A 23117-nucleotide genomic window follows, 5' to 3' on the forward strand; every position below is an offset into this window, starting at 1 on the left:
GTCCCTTCCTCTCTGTGCGTCACTCTCCCCCACCTTACCCCCATAACAGGGATAAGAATATTTTCCTTCCTGCCCCTGGATGAATTTATTTGTCCCAGACTCTGGGAGCTCAGGGAACTGAATCCTATTGCTCTTTTGTCCAACGAACCAAGCAGTGACTGAACTTCCCTGCTCCTCAAACCAGCTGGGGAAAAATACATCAGCCAGTCTTGTCCTCACATCTCATCTGCATGATTTGTTAAGCAGGAGAGGATGCCTAGAGCAAGCTGCGTTCGGTTCCTGAGTGTCCCGCAGGGCCTTGGCAGCCATAGCACCCGGCATAATCTTCCCCTTGCGTGAATTGCCAAGGGCTGGTGTTATGGGGAAAGCTTGGCTAAAAAAAAGGCATCAGCTCCCTGGCCCATGCACTACGGTACCCTGGCAGGGTGGCTGGCAGGAAAGATGGGTGGCATGTTTTGGCCAAAACATTTTTGGGGCAATAAATGCAGATTTGGTGACAGCGACATGTTTGGTGGATTTTGGTGGCGTTGTGGGATTGTTCGTTTTGATCCCCCCAAAAAACATTGACACATTTTGATTTTCCAGTTCAAAATGACTGCGTTTCAATGTGTCCTTTCATCTTATTTTTTAAATCCCCAAATGTCAAAAAATGGTGGAAATCAAGGTGATTTTTTTCCAATGTTTTGGTTTGCTGAAAATTTTCATTTTCAGTCTGAGCTGAAATAACTTTTCCCCCTGGTTTTTTGAAGTTGCCAACACGTCAAAATATGCATTCCATGCTCAGCTGTAGCTGGCAGCGGGGTTGGAACTAGGGATCTCTCTTAATAGGGTCCCAAGCCTCTGCAGCCTGAGCTAAAAGATCTAAAGTTGTAGGAGGCTCAGCAACCTCTATATGTGGCTCCCTGCTACCACTAGAGGGCAACAGAATGAACGGGTGAGGCTTACACATGCCCCCCCCCCCCTTTCCTCCTTAGGAACCATGCCCCAGTTAATGGCCCGGATCCTGTGAATTTGATGCCCCTGCAGCACTTGCTGCTCCGTTTCATTCCTACTGCTGCCACCGCTCTCGGCATCATGACGTCGTTGCCATTAAGCAGCCTGGCTCTAAAGACAGTTGCAGAGGGGCTGGGATAAGGGAGTCGTCTGCCTGGATTGCAAACTCAGATTAGTAGGGGACAGGGCCGGCTCTGGGCACCAGCAAACCAAGCATGTGCTTGGGGCACTTTTCAAGGGGCGGCACTCCGGACCCTTTTTTTTTTTTTTTGCTTCGGTGGCATTCTGCTTGGGGCGACAAAAAACCTAGAGCCAGCCCTGGTAGGGGACTGGCTGCTCAGAGGGGTGGGGAATGGGGCCTTTCCCATCCAGAGGGTGCCAGCTCCCGTCCATACCTAGGTGTCTGAAATGTGTTCCCTTCCAGCACCAGTGTGACGCATGCAATGAGTTGGCTGGGACTCATCTGACAAATTACCATCCCACTAAAATAACACCATTGCAGCCAGCATCCTCAGCCATCTTAGCTAGATAATAAGATTCCAGGATTGTCACCGTGTGTCACGAACCCTAGAATGTCTGCTGAGTCAGTGTGACCTGATAGAAAGAGCTCCAAGCATTGGTTAGAGCTCTCTTTGTTCAGAGTGTCACCAAGGTCAATTATTCCTGAGATTCGCGGTCTGTTACCGTCGTCCAGTTTGTATGTTCTCGGCCATCTTTCGCTTTTTTACATACACGACTACACAAATTCACCTGTGCAACAGCCCGGGCGTTCAGCTCCAAGTTATTTAATACTTGTGTGATGGTAGCGCCCAGAAGCCCCAGCCAGGGATCAGGACCCCATTGTGCTAGGTGCTGTACAGACACAGAAGAAAAGACAATCAGGAGCTAAGCATTGAATGGCCCATACAGACCGAGTTCCCTTCTCATCTAACATCCTTAGAATTAAGGCAGAATGAGCAACGGCGCTGTGTATGCATAAAAAATCTGTTCTAGGCAAATCTTTGGTTCTCAGGATTCCTTGAGGGAGCACCCAAGGGGTTAACTCATCCTCATCTCTTCCCTGTTTATATGGGATTGTAATCAGCCTTCAGAAACCTACTGTCTCCTCCACGCTTTACAATTCCCGCTCCTATCCACACGCCCCAGTGCATTATTATGAACACAATGGCCCCGCGTTGCAGAAATAAATTATTTTCCCTGTGTCTTTAACTGCCTGATTATTTTTCTGATGTGCCAATCTGCTGAATTTAATCCAATCAGACTGGCATAATCTCCTGTGACTGTGTCAATAGGCTTGTTCCTTAAGTATTAGGGTTAATGGGGAAGAGGCATTTCTATATGTTCATTATTACTATTTTTGCTGTGCTTAAAAAATATTAACCAACACCCAAAATAAAGAGAGACATATTCCCACAGTGCAGTAATTATAAACTGCTGATTTTAGCTGATGCATACACCTGATCAGTAGTGAGCATGATCAATTTATCTTACCTAGATGGACCCTGTTAATTAGCACCTCAAAATATTTAACATCCACAACATACCATTGTGCCAGGTGCTGCCCAGACCCTGACTGAGATCAGGGCCCCCATTGTGCCAGGTACTGCTCAGACCTCAACCAAGATCACAGCCCCCGTTGTGCTGTGTGCTGCCCAGACACACAGTGAGAGATAGTCCCTGCCCCACACAGCTCACAGTCTAAATAGACAAATGAAGGATTATTCTCCCCATTTTACAGATGGAAAAACCAAGGGCCAGAGAAGAGAAATGGAGTCTGTGGTAGATCAGGGAATTGATCCCACATTTCTTAGCGCCTAGCCTAGTGCCCTAGCCATTGGGAAATCCTTCTTTTGGCTGAACTAAACGGTTGGGGGTCAGACTAAACCAGCCACTCAGTGATGGGGGGTTCAGGTAAACACCTCCCTAGTGGCTGGTTATTCCATAATTGACCACTAAGGGGTTTCTTATAGCTGGTTCTAGCTTCTGTTGCAGATGGGATACCTGAGTAGATGGGCCCCATTGTTCCACTGTGGTGCCAGGATTCCTATAAAGTACAGAGCAGTCTGAAATGGACGTGCTCATCTTATCTGTACTGTTGAGCAATGATTATTCACTGAGATGGCAGGATAGATCCTTAGATAGATGGAGAAGGATTATGTCTGGTGAGAGAGAGATTGTGTGATACATATAACCCCTTTTGAGGCTGGCCAGAGCTGGGGATAGGATCCAGGTGTCCTGACTCCTAGCCTACTGCTCTCTCCTCTAACCACTACACCACACTTCCCTCCGAAAGCAAAGGACAGAACCCAGTACTTTCAGCCTCCCTCTCTAAACCACTGGACCCCGCTCTCTTCCCTGAACTGGGAACAGAATGCAGGCCAGAGACTTGAGAGACAAACTAGAAGGACACAGCAAGCCGGTCCATTGTCAGAAACCCAGTGATTTCTCTGCTGCCCAGGCTTTCTTGGACTGCTACTGCTGGGGTGTTCATTAATGTAAGGACCATGTGTAATGAAGTAAGTGAGAGTTAAAGAGCCCATGATCTCCATGCTGGGCACTTGTGGGTTTTTTTATCGGCCTGATTTCCATTGAGATAATTCGCCCTCCTGGCCTTTCTCTCTGGCATGCGGCTGTTCCCTTTAAAAACATAATATATATCTCTAGCCCTTCCCAATTGGATGTTTCATGCCTCATATGCCATAACAGTTAGTCAATTTCCACCCAGGATAAGAAATCTATTTTTATTTGCAGTGGAATGGGGTGTGTGTGTGTATGGGTGTATTATTTTCATATTGTATTTTATTTATTTATACTGAGCCCCCTATTGTTAACGCTCTCATTCACTTGGCATTAGTTATGGTGTTTTCTCCGCACCCAATGGCTGTAATATACCAAGGATATAGATTTTACGGTTTATTTATTTTTTTTCTTCTTAGACAAGCTAAAGAGATTGTTTGTGGACGGGGGAAATAATCACCAGCTATTCAATGCTCCCCCTTCCTTATCCTTTCCCCTAGCCCCACTGCTGCCAGAGATTTGGGGAAGGAAATCAGTCTCAGCTTTGGAGTCAGCAAGAGAGGAAGGCACAGATATATGGGGGAGGGCTTGAAAATATGATGTGGGAGGTTTTGCTATCATTTTGTTCTGCTGTAGCATGATATCAGAAGATTGAAAAGGTCAGGTGGATAGGGGGACTGCACTAAGATATAGGTCATGTGGCATCTATTTCTGGCTCTGCTGGGTGACCTGGGGAAGTGGCATCCGTTCCCCGTGCCTCAGTTTCCCCTCCCACCGTTTGACTATTTAGACTGTCCACTGTTTGAGCTGGGGATTGTGTCTGGGCCCTCAGTCTGTTGGGGTTTGTGCAGTGGCCCCCCTCAGTGGATCCTCAGCTGGTGCAAATTGGCAGTGCTCCACTGGAGTCAGGGGGGCCAGATCCCCAGCTAATGTAAATCAGCGTCGCTCCATTGGAATCAATGGCCAGATCTTCAGCTGGTGTAAACTGACACTGCCCCCATTAGAGTCAGTGGGTCAGATCCCCAGCCAGTATAAATACACCTGTTTGCATCAGCTGAGAATCCTTCTCCAGCACTGTAAAGGGCGCCTATTACAGCAAATGAGGCTATAATTCATATTCAAACTAGTGGAAACACCATCCATGGTCCTGCCACTAACCCCTGGCTGCGTAATTTGATTGTAAATTTTCTAATTGCATCAGTTGAGCCAATCCAGTGTCTTGGATGTTCAAGAATTGATCTTTTAAAAAGCTGTTGAAAAATTGGAGAGAGTGCAGAGAAGAGCCACAGAAATGATGAGAGATGGAAAAAATGCTCTTACTGGGAGAGATGTAAGAACAGGAGCAGCAGAAGCTCCTTAAAAGTGGCCCGGCTCTGCCCCTTCACCCTGAGACCCTGCCCCCGTGCCAACCCTTGCCTCTGCCCTTGCGCTGCCCATACCCTTGAGGCCCCGCCCTCGCACCACTCCTTCCCCTCAAGATCCCCCTCCCGCTCCACTCGCTCCTCTCTGCTTCTCCTGTTGCTCACCCTTACGGCCGGTAAAAAGCTTTTACATGATCTTACTTTTAAAAGTGATAGGGGCCTCCCCTCCCGTCCCAATCCTGGCGCCCCTGCATAAGAAGTTCAATCTGTTTAGCTTCTCAGAAGAAAGACTGAAAGAGGGCTTGACTCTGGAGCATATGTACCTTCACAAGGAGAATATATCAGTGCTAAAGCGCGCTTTAACCTAATGGAGAAGGCAGAACACGGACCTAAGGCTGGAGGTGAAGGCAGACATATTCCAGTTAGAAATAAGTCATCAGTTTCTCCTGAGGAGAGTGATTATCCATTGGAACAAACTCCCAAGAGAAGGGATGGATTTTCCATCTGACTGGATGCCTCCCTGGAAGTTGATTCAATCAAACACAGGTTTTTGGGCTCAGTAAAGGGGTAATTTGGTGAAATTCTGCAGCCTCTGCTGTACAGGAAGAAATCAGACCAGATGATCTAATGGTCCCTTCTGGCCTTGAAAAATCAGTGACCCAAGATCCCGCGGCTTTCTTTGTGACTCTTTAGTGATGCAAATCATCCTCCCTGACACTAAACTTTGTGGGAGCTGGAGTGTTTTTTAATTAAAAGCTGCAAACCTTCTATGGTTGCACCTATGCTGACCAGACTTTAATACACTTCCCCCTGTGTAGCCCTAGTGGCTCAAGAGAGCCCATTCCAGTGTGATGCATCCATTTAATCCTCGATTCTAAGGCTAGAAGAGAGCACTGTGATCATCTGGTTTGACCTTCTGTATAACACAGGCTATAAGACTGCCCTGAAATAATGCCTGACCTAGAGCACCTCTTTTAGAAAAACAGCCAATATTGATTTCAGAATTGCCCATGATGGAGGAAAAAAGAGGGAGAAATTATTATTATTTTATTTGCAATTAAATCCACAATTTAGGGGTGTTCTCTTTTTTGCAGCACCTGCTGCAAATTCTCCTCAGAAAACTGGCTTGGTTTTTAACCACTTTGTTACGACTCAACATAGGCATGTTGATCAGAAGCCAGGCTCCTAGATGCACCTCTGAAGCTCGTGCAGAAGGATAAAAGAAGCATCAGAGCTATCAAAGATGAAGGTAAAAACTCCTTCTCAGGGCAGATGGGAAAATGCAATTTCTGTTCCACAGGAAATCCCAACATTGTGAAGGATTTTTTCATTCCAAATCAGTGAAAAGCCAAAATTTTAAAGTTTCCCATGAAAAGCAAGGGCCAAATTATGTTGACCAGGGACCATTGAAACATTTTGTTTTGAAAAGAAATGGTAGGACATTCTCAATAAGGTAAAAATGGATCATTTCCCTTTGATTCATTTTCTTTCCATTTTTCTATGCTATTAAACTATTAAATGTAACAGATGTACTATAGATAATATATACATGACATATCTACATATTATACATTATTAGAAATATTTGAATAGCTTAGAAAAATGGAAACTAAACAAATCAAAACGGTGACACTGAAATGAAACATTTCCCACTGATTCCAAGGCCAGAAGGGCCAACTGTGATCAACTAGCCTGACCTCCTGTGTAACACAGGCCATAGGACTTCCCCAAAATAATTCCTAGAGCAAATCTTTTAGACAAACATTAAAATCTTGATTTTATCCTAAGTAAATTGTTCCAGTGGTTAATTACTCTCGCCATTAAATATTGATGCTTTATTTCCAGTCTGAATTTGTGTAGCTTCAACTTCCTGCCATTGGATCATATTAGATCTGCCTCTGCTAGATTTGTTCCCCATGTTGACATTTAGAGGCTGTAATCTAGATTGCCCTTTAACCTTCTCTCTTTTAAACTAAATAGACTGAGCTTTTTGGGTATATCACTATAAGGCATGGTTTCTAATTTTTAATCATTCTCATGGCTCTTCTCTGAACCCTCTCCAATTTATCAACATCCTTCTTGCATTCTGGGCACAGATTCATCCTGCCTCAGCCCTGGGGATGGACTAGGTGACTTCTTGAGGCCCCTTCCAGTCTTGCATTGCTATGATTCTAGGATATTTTTCGACATCATCAAAATGAGAAAATCAAGACGGTCCATGATGACTTTCTCCCTTTGAAAGTATCATTAGAATCAAAACGTTCCCATGATGCCACATTTTTTGATGGAAACCACTTTGGATTAAACTTCCTTGACCAGTTCCATTCATGGATTTGTAGATTTCACAGAGCCATAGAGTTTAAGGACCTTTAGATCATCTAGTTTGACCTTGTGCACACCTCAGGCCATTACATTTCACCCAGTTACCCCTGTACTCAGCCCAGTATCATAATACTCTAAACACTGTTCCCAAATGGTTTTGCATGCATCATAGGAGATACACCAATTTCCATGCCTAGCAGTGCTGCTAGGGGCTGTAATAGGCTCACTGCATGAGGAGGAATGAAGACTTCCTACTCCTGGGTTCTATTTTGTCTTGCCAGAGGCAAACTGCATACCAATGTGCCTCTTCTCTAAGCAAAGCAGCCCTTTCCTCACCCCCTCCCACACCAGTTGTGGAACCTAAGACAGAGGCTGCTGTTTGGGGGAATTAAAGCTATGTAAGATCCCACATCGATTACAGATGTGCTGGTTTTTCAAACAAATTCGCTGGGTGTAACTGTGGTTGCTGGAAAAGGTGGATTAGCGTTTAGGGCAAGGCGTGGGTGGGAGCCAGGACTCCTGGGATCTATCCCTGCCTGTGGGAAGGGCGTGGGTATAATTAACAGAGCAGCATTGCGAATCTTCAGGATTTATTCCTGAATCTCATGATTTTTGGCATTTTCCTTAAAGTCATGGGATTCTTGGGGTTCTTTTTTTTTAAAAGGTATATAATGTAAATAAACAAACTGCGCTCCGAAGATACCAGACACAACATCACTGATTTCTCCCTTCCAAGTAGGGTGACCAGACAGCAAGTGTGAAAAATCGGGACGGGGGTAATATGAGCCTCTATAAGAAAAAGACCCCAAAATCAGCACTGTCCATATAAAATCGGGACATCTGATCACCCTACTTCCAAGAGCTGGGGTTAGAACCCAGGAGTCCTGATTCCCAGCCCCCTTTCTCTAATCACTAGACACCACTTTCCTTCAGAGCTGGGGAGAGAACCCAGGAGTCCTGGCTCCCATCTTCACGCACAGAGGCTTACTCCCACTTCTCTGTGCCACTCATTTACATATGGATTCCGCTTCCTGTAATTTAACTTTTTAGTTTGTTCTGATTGCAGGGTAATTTTTAATGTGTTTCTCTGCCAGGCAATTTGTTCAATATCCCCCAAGACTCCACAGTGTTCAGATTTGCAGCTTTTTATTGCAAGTCGGTTTAAATTAAACGCGTTGCCGGGATCCCGATGTGGATTGTAATTGTAATTTGTTTCTGCGCCCTGCCCCTCCCCCAGCTGCAAAGGTTCAGCATGCGCCAGTATGGAAAGCACATGCATGACTTTCTATGCCCCAGTGCCACCGATACAGTGGGAGTCTGCAAAAGGGCGATGTGTGCTTTAAAATAATTGGCACAGCTCTGCCTGCGTCCCTCAATCCTGACCTGCACCCCCTGCTATCCCAGCCCTGGGCTCTCCCCAGCTCTGCTTGCGCCCCTCAATCCTGACCTGCACCCCCTGCTATCCCAGCCCTGGGCTCTCCCCAGCTCTGCCTGCGCCCCTCAATCCTGACCTGCACCCCCTGCTATCCCAGCCCTGGGCTCTCCCCAGCTCTGCCTGCGCCCCTCAATCCTGACCTGCACCCCCTGCTATCCCAGCCCTGGGCTCTCCCCAGCTCTGCCTGCGCCCCTCAATCCTGACCTGCACCCCCTGCTATCCCAGCCCTGGGCTCTCCCCAGCTCTGCCTGCGCCCCTCAATCCTGACCTGCACCCCCTGCTATCCCAGCCCTGGGCTCTCCCCAGCTCTGCCTGCGCCCCTCAATCCTGTCCTGCATCCCCCTGCTATCCCAGCCCTGGGCTCTCCCCAGCTCTGCCTGCGCCCCTCAATCCTGTCCTGCATCCCCCTGCTATCCCAGCCCTGGGCTCCCCCCAGCTCTGCCTGCGCCCCTCAATCCTGACCTGCACCCCCTGCTATCCCAGCCCTGGGCTCTCCCCAGCTCTGCCTGCGCCCCTCAATCCTGACCTGCACCCCCTGCTATCCCAGCCCTGGGCTCTCCCCAGCTCTGCCTGCGTCCCTCAATCCTGACCTGCACCCCCTGCTATCCCAGCCCTGGGCTCTCCCCAGGTCTGCCTGCACCCCTCAATCCTGTCCTGCATCCCCCTGCTATCCCAGCCCTGGGCTCCCCCCAGCTCTGCCTGTGCCCCTCAATCCCATCTTGCACCCCCCTGCTATCCCAGCCCTGGGCTCCCCACAGCTCTGCCTGTGCACCTCAATCCTGCCCTGCACCCCCTGCTATCCCAGCCTGGGCTCGCCCCAACTCTGCCTGTGCCCCTCAATCCTGACCTGCACCCCCTGCTATCCCAGCCCTGGGCTCTCCCCAGCTCTGCCTGCGTCCCTCAATCCTGACCTGCACCCCCTGCTATCCCAGCCCTGGGCTCCCCCCAGCTCTGCCTGTGCCCCTCAATCCCATCTTGCACCCCCCTGCTATCCCAGCCCTGGGCTCCCCACAGCTCTGCCTGTGCACCTCAATCCTGCCCTGCACCCCCTGCTATCCCAGCCTGGGCTCGCCCCAACTCTGCCTGTGCCCCTCCATCTCGCCATGTACCCCCCTGTTATCCCTGCCCTGGGCTCGCTCCTGTGCCACACACACAAACTCCCAACATAGCATTTAGGTTTTACGGACAGATTTACAGATGTCAAGATTCAGCAAATAAGGGAGTAGGCTAGAACTGACTTGCTGGGTGACCTTGGGCAAACCGCTTCCTCACTTGGTGCCTCTGTTTCCCTTCCTGCCCCTTGTCTGTTCCGATTGAGAGTTCTCCAAGGCAGGGACTGTCACTCTGTTTCCGTGCAGCACCTGGTGCAATTGGGGCTTGGTCTTGGCCAGGGTCTGTGCAGCACCTGGCAGGACGGGTGGAGACCTCTAGCTGGTACCATAACAATAAGGCTGGTTCCTAACGTGCAATCCAATCACTCCCGTAGCCTCCAATGCTAAGAGTAGCTTCTCCTGGAGGAAATCAGGACATTAGCCCATCAAATTGCTGGCTAGCCTGTAGCTGCATCACTGGATTAGGGACGAAGGGCAGGATTCAGTTAGCACAGAGCCAGCTGCCTCTGGGGAATGGAAAAGCCTCAAGGATATTGATCTGAGAATGAACTAGGGAGCAGACAGCTGGGGCTCTGAGCTGGCCAAGATTGCCTGTGGGGATGGGGACAGGCTGGCTCTAGCTACTGCAATTAACAAGGGGGGAGCAAAGGAATCCTGGAAGTGGGGCTTGAGGAAAGGATGCAAAGGCTTAGAAATCACTTCTAAAATCACGGAGGGTTGTCCTGAAGGAGTCTGGGGTCCTGGAGGGGAGTGGGGGCAGGGGAGTTAGAGTGGGCGGGGGGGGGGGTCGAATCAGGGCTCCTGGGTTCTGTTCTTGAGGAGGGGAAGGGAGCGGGCCTGCGCCAGCTCATCATACTTGGAAGTGGCTGGGCAGAGTTCAAACGGTTGTAAATCAATAGCAATTCTGAGGACAAATAAAAGTGAGTTAAAGGGCTCTGGGTGCCCCTCCCTCCGACCTTGGTGAGGATGTGTCAGCACCAGCTGAATCACAAACCCGGCAGCCCTGGAGGGGCTAGGGGGAGCCACTCTCCTCCACAGACCTGGGGATAGGACGCAGCAGTTTCAGCCTCTTCTGCTCTACGCACTAGACCCCACCCTCCCCAGAGCTGGGACTAGAACCCAGGAGTCCTGGCTGCTCCCCAACCCACATGCATACAGAGAAATTGAAGGAGCATCGTTAGGAACCCTTATGTGATGCAGCAGCTTAAATACTTAATTGAGTATCACTCCAGCGCTTCAGCCCCTGCTATCTGATCCCAGCCCTGAGCTCCCCTCCCCTCACAGCCATCCCAAAGCTCCTCAGTCCCAACACACAGACCTCCTGCTCCAGACACTAGCATGCCCTCCCTACCGCCGGGTGTGCATTGTGAATCCGTGCAATGCCCATGCTCTGCATCAGCCAGGGCCTCCTGACAGCTGGCTGCCACTCTCCAAGTCACTGTGGTTGCAGGGGCCCAGCCCCACAGGGAGAGCCCCGGGGCCCAGCTGTTCCAGTACTGTCTGTGAGCATGAACATCAGGCCACAACACAAGGGCCTGGAGCAGCTGAGCAACCTTCAGCAGCCAGCCCGCTCCATGCATGGACATGCCATAGCTAATGAGGTACAGGGGGACCCACAGGTAGGGGGGTGGGAATGGGGATAGACGGCTGGGTAGAGTGGGGTGTATATGTAGGTCACGTTGGGTCCACAGTGCTTTCCTTCTCTGACTCCGTTTTCTAACCAAAGATCGGATGTTTTAATAACACCCTTTTGAACTGTATCCCTCCAACCCCCCCAGTTAATGAAGCCAACAGGTTCAACTCACGTTTGGGTGCTCCGGGGTCCCAGCCAGCAGTGCGGGCTCTGTGGTCCTCCTGCTCAGGACGCCTGGGTCTGTGGCAGGTGATGGGGTGGGGAGCAGCAGCACAACATAGCCTGGCTCCAGGGAGAGGGTAAGCTGGGGGCGATAGCAGCTGGGCAAGCCATGTAATGGGTGGATCTCACAGGCTCAGCCGGATGGGCTCTCTGGGCTGGTAACTGTAGAGGGAGGGAAAGGGTTAATCTGGGTATAGCATCAATATTAGCAGCAGTCTCAGTGCTGTAGCAGCTTTCCCACAGCAGCCCTCAAACAGCATAACAAGGGAGATCTGTCCTCCCTGTTTTATAGCGTGGGATGCTGAGGCAGAGGGACTTGCCCAGGATAGAACCCAGGAGTCCGGAGTCCCTACTCCCACCTGCTGTAACCACTAGACCCCACTCCCCTTTCAGAGCTGGGAATAGGACCCAGGAGTCCTGACACTAAATCCGGCTGCTCTAACCCCCTAGACCCAACTCCCTTTCCAAGGCTGGGACTAGAACCCCTAGTCCTGATGTCTCTGTTGTCATACACGCCCCTCTACCTACCCAGTTACCCCGGCTTCCGGGAAGCAGAGAGGCAGCCCAAAACAGGGGATGCAGACTCCGGAGGGGCAGCTGAGCTCAGAGCTGTCTGACCATGCTCCCTGCAGTGCAACAGCAGGTAACACTCCGTGTGCCACCCAGGACCCTCCCCACTGACCTCCTTCTGAGGGAATTCCTAGCGTCTCACCACGCAGATGCTTTGCAATGAGTGTGATCCCCCTCCTGCAGAGGGGTGTGATCGAGACCCCCAGTCTGGGGCACTCTGCTGTACTCAGTGCCCCACAGCACCTTGTGCCTCGGGATGCTGGCTTCCCCCTCCGCCCCTGCCAGGGGCTGGTGTGCACAGCGGGAGCTGGGAGCCATTGTCCAGGGTGGCTGTGCTCTGGCAGCAGGGGGAGGCTGGGGCTGATGCAAACAGTGCCCTGTGCCACTGGCCGCCTGTGTGGAGCCCTGTGCTCTGCGGCATTGAGTTCAGGACACGCATTGGTTTCTGATGGAGGTGAGGGGCGCGAGGGGTACGATGACAATTAGCAGCCGCATGGGGAGGGGGCCTCTGGTTGGAGGCGCCATTGGGAGCTGCAGCGAGAACTTGCAGAGCACTGGAGGGGCATTTTCCCTCCGTCTCCTTTCCCCCGGCCAGCTCTTTGGCTATCCTCGCCAACTGCCCCCTGTAAATCAGTTGTGATGCAAGGGAGCCAGCGTGTGCTTTGAATCCTTTTATCCAGTACCCTGAGACAGGCCGCTGGGGGCCTCTCAAGTCCTGCAGTCATTTGCCACACGGGGCGGGAACCGCAGAGGAGTGAGTGTCATGATTGCAGTAGATTGTAGCCGGGGTCGGGAGGTGGGGCTGCAGTGCAGCTGGGGTAAATAAAAGATGAGAACAAGAGAAATGCACGTGCCATTTTTTGCAGGGATGTCAAACAGGAAGGGCGAATAGAAAATTGGGCCCTGTTCAGGTGTGTGTATGTATTTGCAGATGTACAGCTGTATGCATACATGTGTGCCCCCATCTGCATATGTGTTTGCATACACATGTATCTGTGCATACGTGTATTTCCAGACATGTGTGTGCATGCATTTACATATGTGTGTACATGTATGGGGGTGTGTATTTGCATACTTACCTGTGTGATCATGCACATACCAGTGTCTATGCATATCTCTATCCGTGCCCTCCCACATGCCTTTAATTTATATACCAAATCTATCTGCACTCACCCTCAGTGCGCCCTGGGCAGCCTCCTTATCTTGCTTGCTAACTGCAGTTTGACAGCTAACCCACCTGTCTCCCTCCTTCAGCGTCCCGCTGAGCTCGCTGTCTTGGAGCTGGGATGGGCCCGGGAGTTGAGGGGACTGGCTGCACTGTCTGTAATAATTGCATTGTTAGGCCAACGAGATTCCTTGTTCAGCTGTCTAATCCTGTGCCTTTATTAAACCTGATTGCCGGCTCGACAGCTGTGGGGGAATGAGATGGCGTGTCAGCAGCAGAGTCGGGTGCCCACAAATTGCCATGCGTGAGCCGAAAGACTTATCGCCTCAAGAGAAGGGGAGAAATTGGCACACACTGACCTCTGCCCCCCGCCAATAGCAGCCCCAGATACCCTCCCCGCCCACAGGGCAGATTCTATTCCCCACACTGTTGGAGGAGAAATTTGAGCATTGCTTTTCTCCCTCCAGGAGCATATGATTCATTCTCAAGCCTTTGAGAATTCAGGAGATCAGCAGAGAAATCAGGAGATCTTTTAATAAAAAGTGTAACCAGTGCTGGGGTTCGCTGTAACTCAGCTTCTGGATTTCCTGCAGCCTTTTAGGGTTTTCCAATTTTCCCAGCATGTCCTAAGCTAGAAAACATGACTCTCTTGTCATCACATGACTCTAAGAGAGGGTGATTTAAGTGGAAACGATGAATGTCGCAGTAGACTCTTGGGAGGTGGGTGATGCTGTTGAGATTTGTCTGGATTCTTAAAATGAGGTAGCACTGCTCTTGTGCACCATTTTAAGGCCAAATTCTGCTCCTGTTGAGACCAGTGTAAATCAGGGTGAGTCACTGAACTGGCCTCTGTTATGTAGAAGCAGGGCTGGCTCTGTCTAGATCACTTAAGGTGGCTTCCATGTTGAATTTAATCTCTAGGGCTGAGAGTTTGTTTATAATAGCAGAATTATGGAACAGATCCCCCGCTGGTGTACAGTGGCATTGCCCTAGTGTGTAAAAGAGCTATGGCTTCATTGGAGTCAGCTGGGCCAAAACCCCAGCTGATGTAAATCAGTGTCACTAATCTAAATGGGACTGGTACTTTGGGGTGGGCTGCAGCAATTGTTTATACAGGGATCCCTTGTCTGGTGCTGAGATGAAGCTGCCCCTGAGGTGGAATGAAAGGCAGATCTTGTATCCAAGTGGAAATGCAGGACGAGTTTAAGAAATGGCCAAAGCTGAAACTGGAGCCTAAAATTGAGTTTAACATCACAAATCTTGGGGAAAGTGCCCTGGGATCTCCCTCCCTCCCCTCCTACACACCCATTCATCCAGCTACCAGCATAAAGTACAGGATTGTTCAGCTTAGAAAGGAGACCAATTTGATGGGACAAGGTACAAGTCTGTACAATACTGACCGGTCTAGAGAAGGAACTTCTGGTCTCCCTGTCTCACAAGGGGAGTCTCCATGAATTTGGAGGGTGGCCATGTCTAAACTGATCAAAGGAAGTGCTTTGTTCACTTGACATGTAATAGCAGTTGGAACTCACTGCCACTGGATGTTGTTGAAGCCAAGAATTTAACAAGCTCCAAAGAGGGGTTGGATGTTCGTATGGATAATGAGAATATCCAAAGCTAAAGCAGCGGATCTAACAAAGATTTCAGATGGGAGATAAATTCTTGTGCTTCATGGTTTAAATCAGTCTCTGACTAATTAGAGGTTAGGATTGGGCCTTTATGGGGGATAGATTACCCCTCATCTGCCTGTTGGGTTATCACATGTTCTTCTTTTATTGGCCACTACTGGAAATGGGTTATAGGAACAAATGGACCAGTGTGTGGTAATTCTTATGGTGGACACAGTTCTCAGAAAGCAGCCAGCTCTAAGCAGAACCCTTCCCCCATGGACACCTGCTGTGATGAACACACACAGGGAAGGTTTTGTGGAGTTGATCTCAAATCTAGAGCTGGGTGAATAACTATTTTTTGGTTCACTAGTAATTCTGAAAAATCACAAGGGGGGGTGGGAAATTCGTTTCAGGTCAAACAAGATGGTTTGTTTCTAATGTTTTAAAACATTTTTTTGATCAGATGGAAGGAAATTTCAAAACAGTCATTGGGAATTGAAAAATGGAAACTTTCAATTACTTGGGAGTTTTCTGACTGAAACAATTGGGTGACATCACCGCAAATTCCCAAAACATTTCAGTCGACTCCAAATCTGCATTTTTGCGCCGGAAAAAAAGTTTCAGTTAACAAATTTCAGCCACCACCACAAGCCAGTGCTCTCTGCCTGCTTACATCTCGACAGATTGGCCTGTGCCCCGTCTCACACACCACCGGGGTCCCCCCCCTTGCTGCAAAGACCCATTGGCACTTGAACCCAGGACAGAGGTGGGAGCCAGGACTCCTGGCGTCAACGCAAGGAAGAAACAGAGCCCTCTTCTCATTAGCATCGAATCTCTCCTCCTTGGGCTGGCCCAGGTGGGGGAGGGGTGAGGGGGTGTTTGCTTCGGTGGCTAACTGGAACATGAGCTTTCCTCGGATAGAGGGGAGGTGCAGGGAGGAGGAGATAGATCAGCGTGAAGGAAGGGCAAAGCGGTAGCAAAGTCAGTGTATGCGGCATCAATTTCGGCTGACAGCTAGCAATTACGGCAGGTGATAGCCAGATTACTCCAAATGCATTTATTACAGGGCCCGGGGAGCGCAGGGGACTTATTTACTGGCAAATCCATACTCATTACAGGGCTTTGGCCTTGGCTGGCCGCAGAATTGCTCAAGTGAAACAAATAATTATCAAAGTCCTTCCACGGCCCAGTGCTCAGGGGGTGGGGAAGGTGGGGAGCAGGGTAGTGGCGTCTATTTTTTTTCTATATTCCAGCCTACCCTACCTTTCTTCCATATTCTCATCTATCTGTTTGTCTATGTGTGTATCCATCCATCTTCTATCCCCATGCACATCTATCTTTCTATCCTCCCCCCACCTTCCTCATAACGTAAGCTACAGCAAACTAGGGTCATTTTACTTCTATGTACAGCATCCTCACTGGATATACTATACTTTAACTTATGGGCTTTAACATCCCGCTTTATTGACTTTTTCTTAAATTTCCTACAGTGTCCCCTGTAGACAAGCCTGTCATGTGGACACATTTATATCACTACCAATGTGATCAGGCAGTGCAGTCTAGTGGATAGAGCACTGGACTGGGACTCAGGTGACCTGGGTTCTGTCCCAGCTCTGCCCCTGGCCTGCCGGGTAAATGTGGGCGTGTCTCTTTCCTGCTCTTTTCCCTTCTGTAAAATGGAGCTCATGATCCTGACCTGCCTTGAGAGCTAGGAATGAAGAGAGCTAGGGATTGTGATCAATGTGGACTTGTGTGTAGACAAAAATTGTTCCTCTATACCACTATGGATCAAATGTACAAGGCACCTTTATATCAGTATAACTGCGCCCACACTAGGCTGTGTAATAATGTAACTACACAGGTAACAAATGATAGCCCTAGCCCATGGAGTGGGTCAGCATGGGTTATGCCTAATGGAGTTGAAGGAGACATGATGGCTACACAGACAGCAGAAGACTTTACCATTAACAGCTGATTTCCCTGCTTATCCTGATGCCCTCTTAACTGGAAGTTTTTGGTGTGGTTAATTACATCCTCTGTGCCACCTTCCCCTTTGAGAATTCAGAGCACATTGATTCCTCCCTTTTCCCCAGCTTGTGATGGGCAGTGAAATAGTTAACAAGAGAGGCATAAAGTAGCAGCACTGAGCTTCTGAGTTAACCCCTGTGGAAATGAACATGGCAGTTCTTCCCCTTGGAGAGACTGGCTCAGGCTCTCTGCAGACTCAGGCAGTCGGTTATGTTCTGGTCACGTTTTGAAGCTTTTCTTCACAACCGCAACAGCTGGAGACTCACGGCTGGTTTTAAATGAAAGGTGTGGCTCTGTAGTACGTCCTGGTGGTATTTTCACCTCCCAACAAGGCTAGTCCTATGGACAGGGATGCCCCACACTTTGGAACACTCTGGAGTACAATACTATTGGCAGTCAGTAAGGCTCTGCTCCCCCTAGAACAGCTGTAACATCTGATCTGCAGGCACCTTCCCCTGGCACGGTGCTGAGGAGCCACCTAATAGCCGATGATCAATATTACCTTGTAGAGGGGAGCTGTCAGTTTAATTGAAATGTGGCCACGGGGTTTGGCAGCGTGGCTTCCCGTCCGTCTGCCCGCTGGGCCGGCGCTTGGCACCGGCTCCACAATGTTCATCTTAAATATTCATTCACTTGACAGAACACTAATTAAACAAAGTAAGGTGCATTATTACTTGATTAAATTTTTTATTGGCACTTTAATTGGTCTGTTAGTCACCCCGTGGGGAGCTGAGAGGAACCCCATGAGCTACAGGCTAACAGAGCAGCTGGGATACAGGATATGATCCACAGCTAATGTGCATGGGGGGGGACTGTTTTGGAGGGGCCCAGTGGTAGCCTCCCCTCCCCCCCCCACACTGAAATTGACACAAGGTAATAATGCTTCCTTCGATTGCAGAGCTGCTATCCCAGCCCTGGACTTACCCAGCTCTCACACATCTCTGGCTCTGTACAAACACAGAACAACGAGACAGTCCCTGCCCCAGAGAGCTGCCAATCTAAGGATAAGACAAGAGACAACAGCTGGCTACAGCCAGACCTGGGAGGGAGCACAAACAATGAGACAATCCCGGTCAGTGTGATGGGCAGTGGGCTCAGCCCACCAGCAGCCAAACTTGTTGTCAAGGCTTTTGTAGATGTCAGGGCAGAAGAGAGTTTTAAGGAGGGCATTGAAGGGGGACTGTGAGGTGGCGCTGCAGGGGCTTATGGGCAGCTCCTCTGGCACATGATGTAACAAGTGGGCGATGGAGGCCGGCATCACAGGCCGATTGGAAGTGGGAGTCAAACGAGAGATGGCAGATGGGTGGGACTAGGCCATGGAGGGTAGACAAGCAGCTTCTATTTGATGAAGAAGGGGAAGCACTGCTTTTAACCGCGAGATCGCACTCCTCTCCTATGGCTGAGAGGAGTGTGATCTCGCGGTTAACCCAACCACACAGGAACCAGGAGTCCTGACTTCCATCCCCACTGCTCTACTCCACTAGACTCCGCTCCTCTCCTAGAGCTGGGGATGGAACCCAGGAGTCCTGGTTCCTGTGTGGTTGGGTTTCCTGTTCCCAGTGCTCAGAGGCTCATTCCATTAAATTTTTAATATGATCATAAAATAACAATCAGTACCATCCAGGCAAGGGAAGTAGCCACTTATCCCTCCTGTCTCCCAGTCACCTTCCCCTCAGCCTGCTGTTCCCAGTCTAGGCCAGCTCTGTATTGCAATCCCACCACTCCCCTGGGTCTATTTACTGTCTCTTTATACCCCCCTGGGTGTGGCAGCTTTGTCCCAAATCCCTGCTGTTCTGGAAAGAGATTTATGTAATTATTGTGTACAATTTGGATTGCGGTAGCAACTAGGATCCCCAGGAGCACAGACCAGGAACGAGCCTGTGGTGCCAGGTGCTGTACAAACACTGAACAAAAAGACAGGCCCCTGCCCCTGCTTCCATGCAGCCCTTATTCCATCCCAACCTAGTGGTTGTCCCCTGCAGAAGGGATAACAGTCCTGCTATCGCTGCCAGCTGATGGCATTCCTGAAGGAGCAGCATTCAGATCCTGCTGGTGACAGATGATAGGGGTTTGTAAAAGACACACGTGGTGCATGCTGTATGGAACTCAGCCATGGGGCCTGACTTTGGGGCGACTGCCTATGGTCCTTAGTGGCTCTCAAGATAATGCCACCGCTATGCAGTGTGGCTGATGCAGGGTGTAGTACTGCCTCCTGCCACTAGTGGGGGCTGGTTCGCCTGGAGCGCTGCACTGCAGCCAGTCGGGGGGAGGCGCCAGCTGCCACAAGGTGCAGCACCACTTGCTGCCACAAGGTGGGATTCTGGTCTTCGTAGCACATGGGGTACAGGGGGGAGAAGGCCCAGAAATGAGACGCTAGCACAACTCAGCCCTACAGAGGCAGGGTCCGGGGCTGTCTGCACATGGTCCCTGCTACCTCTGCCATCCTGACACTCTGTCTGTGAACCGGCCTGGGCCCTAAAGCCACCACCATCAATGGAGCTTCAATCTCAGATGGTGCCCGTAGGTCCTATGATAATATCATGAATATCTCAGAAAGTCTGAGAGTGACACACTTTGCTTTGGCATCTGAAAGCTTTATTGAATCTGATGAGAGCTACAGCATTTGCGCCCTCAGTGCCCTAACATTCTGAATCCAGGCCCCCCCAAAATCCTGAGATTTTGTGTGAAAAATTATGAGAGTTTATTTAAAAAATCGTACATATTGGTTTGGGATTTTTAAATTGCTTCTGTTCTTTTGAGCATCTAGAGGTCACCTTGCCAAGCTCTTTCCTGCATGTGTGGGGCGGAGAGGCAGGCTGGACAGTTAGGACACTGGCTTGGGACTCAGGACAGCAGGGTTCAAATCCCTGCTTCACCACATACTCCCTATATGACCTTGGACAAGTCACTTGGTTTCACTAGGGGTTAGGTGCCTAAATATCTGTGACAATCTGTGCCTTGGTTTCCCCATCTGAATGGGGATGACAGCACTACTTGCCTCACAGGGGGATTTTGAGGCTAAATAACTTAAAGTTTCACAGTGCCCAGATACAGTGGTGATGGGGGTACCTAAGGCAGGGGGCTAGAGGTTTGACATTATTTGTTTTTCAAGTCAAGATTTCCATGACTCCAGCAGCTGGAACTTTACGAAAAAAGTCATCAGCTATAAGCACTTGGATGTAGCATTTCTGAGCTGTGCACTGGCTTCACCCTGAGCTGCAAGTTGCAAGCTATGGCTGGGAGATGGGCGGTGGTGCTCTATCCTCCCTCACTGGGATGGGCATAGGCTAGAGAGATTTATCTGACCGACGGAGACCTGGGCAGAGAGAGTGTGGCTCTTAAGTGGCAATTTGTTCCCATAATAAGCCAGCAGAAAGGTTAATGTAGGCAGCATAAATGGTGAAAGATGTTTGCTAGAAGCAGAGGGAAAGCACAGCATGGGGCTCATGAGTGCTGGGCCTTTTAAAAAGGAAACAATTCCCAAACACCCGCGCAAAGAAGCAGCAGGACTGATTGTTTCCAGCAGGGGGCAGTCACACACACACATTCTTCCTACTGAATCCTTCTTTCTGTCCATCTCCCTCCATTCAGGGCACCCTTGCCACATTATACAGCCCGCTGCACCGTGCTAGGGACACAGCAGCGGAGCAGGTCTGAGAGAGAGACACTGCAGTAGTGACTGGAACACATTGTGCAGTCAGCTGGCTCTGGCGGAAAAGACTGCATTAGAAGCAGCACAGTAGTGAGTCAGGCAGATAGCTAGATACATACATACATACATGGGGCTCTGTCATAGCTTGCCCACGTCCAAGGCTCCCCTGCACTTTGTGACAGTCACTTGCACGTGGAAATTGGGTGCCAGGTGTAACAGATCTGGATAGCCATGTTTCACACACACACTCTGCACTGCTGTAAGTGGCCACACCAGGAGTCTGGCAGCAGGGTATCATCTTAGCTGAGATTCGAAGCTGGGGGAAAGTGGCTGCGTCAAATTCAACCACCTCCTCCTTCTGCCAGAGAGGCCTCTGAAATTAGGCATTGGTATGGGGAACGATTATGCCGCAATTAGTGTGTGTGCGGGAGGAGGCAGGGCCCGGCTCATGAGGGATCCACAGCTGGACCCCGGTTCCAACTCGCCTCTGTCCCAGTGCAACCGGTTACATCATTGCAAAGTGAGTGTGCAGACCGGAACGGGGGAATGCTCAGTTTGCACTGCTGCAAGCAACCCCACAAGGAGCAGTGCAAGTGGGAACTAATGATTGTGTTTACACTAGCTGGGGATCTGGCCCACTGACTCCAGTGCAGCTATGGCTGATTTACACCAACTGAGGATCTGGCCCCATTGACTTTAATGGCACTGTGGCTGATTTACACCAACTGAAGATCTGGCCCTATTGACTCCAGCGGAGCTACGGCTGAATTACCCCGGCTGGGGTCTGGCCCAGTGACTCCAGCGCAGCTACGGCTGAATTACCCGAGTTGGCGATCTATCCCCGTGGCTCTATTTACATCCGAGGGAACTGGGAGGTCAGATCACAATATGGATTCATCTCCTGGCAGCTGGGTCTGTAACGTGATGAGTGGTAGCTCTTAAGGGACGTGTCAGTTTCCCTGGCTCTGTGGTTGATAAAGAGGCATCAGGTGTATCCTTACAATTGGCTGACGTGTGGCTTTGCTAGGCTCTTAGGTTGGGAGAGGAGATTACAGCTACTTTTCTCCTTGCATGAGCATCAGGAAATGTTTAACCCCTGAAACTTACATCAGGCACCTCGGGTCCTCCGCTGGCTTCCTGCCTCGAAAGGAACCATTTGGAATTGGGAGGACAGTGTTTCATTGGACCACAATGCAGGGACAGATTAAGGCACAGAGGCTTCGGAACTCAGTTCCTGGAGTCATTTTATGACAGCAGAATTTCAGCTTTCATTAAAAAATAAGAAGCAGCAGATGACGACTGTAGACCTAGTAGTTGTGGAAAAAAGCTTGAAAATGTAGCCTGCACAGTGGTGCCTGCCTGAGACGATCACTCTGAGAGGGGAAGGTGCTGTAGGAATTAGTTGTGGGTGGGTCTAGTGATTCGAGTGCAAACAGGGGACTGGGAGCCAGGACTCCGGGGCTCTGTCCCCAGGTCTGGGTGGAGAGCAGAGCCCAGTGGGCTAGAGCAAGGGGCTGGAAGTCAAGACTCCTGGGATCAGTTCGCAGCTCTGCCACTGACCACCTGTGTGACTTGGAAGTCACTTCTCCTGTCGGTGCCTCTGTTTCCCCTCTCACCCTTTGTCTATTCAGACTGTAAGCTCTTTGTCTCTCACTGTGTGTCTGTGCAGCACCTGGCACAACCAGGCCCTGATCTCAGCTGGGGTCTGTGCAGCACCTGGCACAACAGGGGCTGTGATCTTGGTCAGGGTCTGTGCAGCCCCTAGCACAACTGGCCACCAATCACATCAAGATCTGTACAGTGACTGGCACAATGGAGGCCCTGATCTCAGTGGGTTCTACGGTTGATTTCCATCTTAGGTGATATCCTTGCATAACAAATTCCCCTCTGGTTTTAAACACAGGTTTGCTTTTAAAGGGGCTAGGTCTGAGCCCTCCAGTGGAAGCGGGGGGCATGGCTTTGCAATGACAGTGTTTTTCCAAAAGGCACGTCCCTGTGCCCCATTCTGCACCCCTGGGACTCCTGCCTCGTGCATGGGAACAGGTAACTAGCTGCCCTAGGAGACCCCATCTGTTGTGCATCACTGCAGTTCCTCGGGAGTGGATGTTGCTGGACTAGCTGGCTCTCTGGTTTCTCCCTATGGTCCCTGCCCCATGGGGGACGTAAGTGCAGGGCACGAAGAAATGGGAAAACAAACTGCGTGCTACGCTGCTGCTTTCCGGGAGTCAAGGGGACAGCACCGATGAGGGGGGAATCTGGTGTTATAACTCCCCCATGCAGCTCTGCTGGTGCCCCTGAAACCTGACCACGCACCCCTTGCTGTTCCAGCCCTGGGCTCCCCGCCCTACTCTGTCACTGCCCCTCAAACCCAACACCCAGCCCCTGCTGTTCCATCCATAGGCTTCCCCAGGCCCTGCTCTAACCACTAGACCCCACTCCCCTCCCAGAGATGGGACTAGACCCCAGAAGTCTTGACTCCAAACCCCCATTCTAACCA

The 23117-nt window shown here is 50.2% G+C and overlaps 1 protein-coding gene and 1 non-coding gene across 3 annotated transcripts in view; one reads left to right on the forward strand and one right to left on the reverse strand.

The window, feature by feature from the left end:
- Window positions 1-23117, forward strand: part of MACROD1 (mono-ADP ribosylhydrolase 1) — a 184340-nt gene that overhangs the window by 76483 nt on the left and 84740 nt on the right. The gene's annotated exons all lie outside the window — the stretch shown is intronic.
- LOC140915258 (uncharacterized) overlaps window positions 1-23117 on the reverse strand; it is a 66151-nt gene that overhangs the window by 16879 nt on the left and 26155 nt on the right. The window contains exon 2 of the transcript XR_012160114.1: window positions 11546-11757. This is a non-coding gene — a transcript (uncharacterized LOC140915258). The remainder of the gene's footprint in view (window positions 1-11545; window positions 11758-23117) is intronic.

This window comes from Lepidochelys kempii, chromosome 7 (assembly GCF_965140285.1).
Source record: "Lepidochelys kempii isolate rLepKem1 chromosome 7, rLepKem1.hap1, whole genome shotgun sequence".
Classification (NCBI taxonomy): domain Eukaryota; kingdom Metazoa; phylum Chordata; order Testudines; family Cheloniidae; genus Lepidochelys; species Lepidochelys kempii.